This window comes from Triticum dicoccoides, chromosome 7A (genome assembly GCF_002162155.2).
Source record: "Triticum dicoccoides isolate Atlit2015 ecotype Zavitan chromosome 7A, WEW_v2.0, whole genome shotgun sequence".
Taxonomy (NCBI): domain Eukaryota; kingdom Viridiplantae; phylum Streptophyta; class Magnoliopsida; order Poales; family Poaceae; genus Triticum; species Triticum dicoccoides.
In genome coordinates this window covers 179,714,682-179,719,671 of record NC_041392.1, presented here as the reverse complement: position 1 = coordinate 179,719,671, position 4,990 = coordinate 179,714,682, and the positions used below count along the sequence as shown (strand labels likewise).

At 46.4% G+C, this 4,990-nt stretch overlaps 1 long non-coding RNA gene across 2 annotated transcripts; it reads right to left on the bottom strand.

Annotated features, from left to right (window-relative positions):
- Positions 1–1,885: 1,885 nt before the first annotated feature.
- LOC119332165 lies at positions 1,886–4,394 on the bottom strand. Of its 2 annotated transcripts, XR_005160837.1 has the most exons (4): positions 4,252–4,394; positions 3,823–4,048; positions 2,993–3,399; positions 1,886–2,913 (listed from the first exon to the last, which is right to left on the bottom strand). It is a non-coding gene; the product is annotated as an uncharacterized LOC119332165 (long non-coding RNA). The 2 variants fall into 2 exon arrangements; XR_005160836.1 differs by having other exon boundaries at positions 1,886–3,399.
- Between the last annotated feature and the right edge of the window lie 596 nt (positions 4,395–4,990).

Sequence of the window (4,990 nt, the reverse complement as noted above, 5' to 3'; positions counted from 1 at the left end):
AAAACGTAATCGAGTGGAACTCCCTTGTGACAGTAAACATGCTAGAAACACAAGAGCTGACCCGATCTATCTACTCCTAGATCATGAAGGAAATCAAGTATCTTGTGTTTCTTTGTGATTCTTATATTACTCATATTAGCCGTTCTTAGGACGGTAGCATTGCTAGCTCTGTTTGATTGGAAAGTAGAACGTACTATGACCTTGGACTGGCTCTGGCCCTCCAAATGCAGTCGATTTCAAGGGCTGATTGTACTGACATTGTGACTGGGTAATACTCCCTCCGTTCCACAATACATGTCTTTCATTTGTCAAAATATAGATGTATCTAGACATATTTTAGTATATAGGTACATTCATTTTTGGACAAAAAAAAGTCAAGTATTTTGAAACGGAGGGAATACAAATGTTCCATCCAGAAAAAATAAATCTAGACAACCACTACGAAAAGACAAACAACACAAGAGCCCTGTGCTCGCATCTCGCTGGGCGCCAAGCCTTTTCAGCGCAAAGGGATGGGATCTGATGAGGTGGCCCTTTTTCTATACCGTGCGGGCGAAGTATTCCGCGTCGCGCTCGCAACGGTAGCCGCCGGCTCCGCGCTACACGGCCGGGCCGCTCCTTTTTCTAGTCTCGACGACGGGCACCGCCATGGGCCCTAGGCGTGGGCCCACCCAAGTATTCGTGTTGTCGTTTGCCTGCACGTATGCGCGACGGGAACCGATCAGAACTGCAAATCTGCACATACCAAACCGCAGTAGAGTTTCTCAAAAGGAAAGCTACCGACGTCAGCAATATATCTATTGTAGAGTAAGCGTCACTGCTGGGCTTAGCAACGTGATGAACACTGGTACTCGGACGGATCGGCACGTCAACAAATGATTAATCGTGTCGGCCTGTACATACAGACATACTCCAGTGATTTTGACGCCGTTAATAATTAGACAGCCATACGTATGTTCTCGGGTGTCCGATTAAAAGATGTGGGTATTTTACATGAGTTTTTTTTTTTTGAGTTGTGTTTTACATAAGTTGTACCATGAGCCGACGTGGGAGATGGGGCATCAATCCAACATGTAGCGTTGACCATGGCCTTAGGCTGGTCATAGCGGAGAGTAATTTATACTAGTGTTATATACTTCCTTCGTTCCTAAATATTTGTCTTTCTAGACATTTCAAATGACTACTACATACGGATGTATGTAGACATATTTTAGAGTGTAGATTCACTCATTTTGCTTCGTATGTAGTCACTTGTTGAAATGCCTAGAAAGACAAGTATTTAGGAACGGATGGAGTATATGACACTAGTCTAAGTTACTATATCCATAGTGAAAATTCGATATGGCTCGTACTACCATATAGTACTATTATCTGAGCCACTGGTCTACCTCGAGATCGCTGCACACTAATGTATTCTCTGGCGTATTGCATTCAGAGGCATAAATATCAAATAGTGTCCATGATGTTTGTCTGTTGCCATTTAATGCAATCAACAGCACTGGTCTTTTACGGTCTACTCCCACACTTGTTTTGCTGGACCGGAACCACCACACAGCTGGACCGCTCGGCTGGCATGAAGTCTTACGTTGTAAGCCACCACCACCATTTATTTACTCCATCTACTCACCTCGTCGAGAAAGTTGCTCCAAAAAACATAACGGGAAACTAACCTCGTCGCTGAAGAAATCCGGTGCTGACCAGGCCAAGCCGGAGGTCATAACGCCAGAGCTAGGCCAGCTGAAGGATGAAGCCATTGCTTTTGCTTTGCGAGGTGTTGCACTTGAGCTTGCTATGCAGGGCACGCGGCACACAGCAGGGTCAAATTGCTCCAGCCATGTCCTCGCAACAATTCAAATCATAGTTACAACCAAAAACGGACATCAGCTTACTGGAACACAAGCACATGTGTGTTCTCACTAACTTTGAATCGAAATAGTGCAACCCAACATATCAAAAACAGTAATCATTACAATCCCAACACGAGTTACATGTCATACAAAAATGGTCCCAAGACACGACAGTCTTTTCTGCCCCAGCTTGTATAGCACATGTGTCAGACAAGCCCCAGTTAAACGCGACAGATTTTTCAGCAACACAAATGTTCCCGCCACACCACACTTGCCGCACTTCGCTTCCTTCCGCTGCGCTTTAGGAGCGTCTCCTCGCTGCTGGCATGTTTTTCTCTTATGAACCTAAGTTTTGCAAATGATACAAAAATCTACTCTTGCTCATGCCTTCTTACGGCGCCTTGTCCCTCGTGTTTGTACGCCTCCCTGCACTCCTCATCTTCAGGGATGCTCCCAACCAACTAAGGAGGTTGTTGTGCCGTCAGCAGTTACTGCCTACTCAGCTACCTTGGCGGCTTGCTTCTTGGTACTAGCACGGTCCTCAAGCCCAAGCCCGTCCTGACATGCTCAAATGGCACCATCACCACCATGGCTTGCTCGAACAGACCCATCAGTCTTTCATATGCTTCCACACTCACGCCTCCGAGCCTAACCAGCTCTAGCGCCTTGACATGCATTTTGTTATGCTTGAATGTTAGCATGGTGGCACAGAGCTGGTCTCGCTGGTAGTGCCAAAGATGATCTGGCAAAACATCCCACGCATCTCTTGTCCACCTTTTTACAATGTGCCTTTTTGGTATCTCTGTCATGCTGTGATAGTCCATAACATATGTCATGCAAAAAAATAGTATAACTTAGCTCCCAGGATTGGGCTAATGACCGGCTTCACAATTTCTTTACTTGTGCATATCTTAAGAACATGACAGCATAACATGCTCATATGTTCAAACAACACACATTTGTATTCAAACTCTGCTCCATTGTCAATCATCTTCACCAGGAAAACAACCCTTCTCCATTTCTCCCTTCTTTTAGACTGGGTGTTTGTTGCCCTGTATAGTTCATTCTGCATGTAAAACATTTTTTGTCAGCTCACTCATTCAAGACTAGAGTACACTCTTCGTCACATAACATCTGTAACTTACAATCCTGGTTCTTTTCTCCTCATAGCTCTCATTGGACTGGCGATCGAACTTTATCCTCGTGTTCTCACGCACAGGTCTCGACAAACCAACAAGAATATTTGTCAGCACGGTACATCTTAAATTCAGCCCCAGCAAACTTGCATATATTAGGCCGAACTCCCTACCAAGCATCCACAAACAATTTCCTTGATTGTTTTCCACTTCTCGGGATTGAGCCGGCTCTTTCCGTATCTAATACTGAATCCGTGCTCCCAGGAATACAAATTGTAGAAGTCGTATGCCTGCCCAACCCTGACTTGATAACTTCTTCCCTGTCCCTCTCTGCAAATCCTCTTATCGTTTTCTCTAGAGCGCCCATTCTGCTAGTGCATGGTATTCGCTCCATTAGACTCGTGCCCACACGAACACTGTCGAACAAAATAGAAACAAGATTCAGTGCATAGACGGCGGGCTCAGAACCCTGCACTTCTACTTCCCTTCTACCAGAACAGCAAAAGAAATCAGAGCACACAAGACCTAATCACAGCATGCGAGCATTAGTACTTCAACACATCTCGCATAACAAACATGATGGGCTTATTATATTGTTTTCAAATCCCGAATAACACAAGCACAACAATACGAGAGTGGGTGCAGGAAAATCACTTGGCGCGCTTGGTATTGGTGTAATTCAATACAGAGGTGTAAGATTTACAGGTGTATTTTACTGGGCATGATTGTTTTCTGGCTGCAAATGAAACCGGCCGGTGGAGACGTGTATTTCTTCTACAGGTGTAGTCTGAAGAAAACGCTAATCCAAACAGGGCATTAGACTTTTTTGGGGGTCTTACCTTTTGATCCAACCCGGGTGGTCGGGGATCTAGTTTGATTGGAGACTCGGCTGACTCTGCGGGCGCACTGCCCTGACTATCCGCATCGTCCCGGCCGGGGTCGACACCATTGAAGTGCGCAGCCACAGACGACTCCCGCACGCCTACCGGACCGCCACTAGCGATCTCGCTCCCGTCGTTCAGATCCGAGCCAGCGGGGACAACCCCATCGGTGAAGATTGACCACCTACCACAGCGGGTCAGAGAAATAAGCGAGGCGGCGCCGAAGCTAACAAAGCAAACACTACAAAGCGCCGCCGGCACAGCCACACAGCCACACAGCACACGCCGGCACGGCCAGCCCGCGGCACAAATAACGCAGAGGATTGGGGAGGGGTGAGAGAAAGGGGCAGCGGAGGATGGGGTGGGCAACGCCGCTCATCTGCATACCGGATCCATGGGAAAATCACCACCGGCGCCGCCAAGCATCGCCGTCCTCTCGATCTCCATCTCCAGCCGCCGTCCTCCTGTCTATATTTCCGCACTCAGAAACCCAACCAGCCGCCACAAAAACATCTTGTGTGGTTCATAAGAAAAAAATTCTGGACCGTGGTCCATGTACAAAGCGTTATCTGTACCGGCGGTCCATGTCGTCCAATGCGGCCCAGTCCGCACGAACCCAACCATCATGCCGTTTCCGTATGTCCTGTAGTCCACCTGCGTATCTCGGGTAGTTTGTACGCCCTGCGCAGAATACAACAGTTTTTGAAGCTCGCACCTAAAACATTGAATGTGCTGGCAGCATGTCAGATCAGTTGATGTATGGTCAAGATAATAGGACTATATGGTAGTATGACCCATATCGCTGCTCTTCATTCATAGTGCAAAGTATAACATAGTAGTAGTGTCATAGAAGACTTCATTAATTAACTTGTAGACTCATCTTGTCTTGAAAAGCGCTATGTTACAATAAGCAAAAATTTCTCGAAGTGCACTATGTTACTTGTTAAGTTACTCCCGTGGTCGACGAAGTAATGTACGTCATGTTTTCCGATGGAGGAAAGCTCTCGACTTTTACATCCAACGATGCATGCAACCATTCTTATGAAGATCAGAAAACTAATTTTGTGTTGCACATATTATGTTATCTAGTGATGCAGGCAGCCATTTTTTCCCTAGGACAGGAACC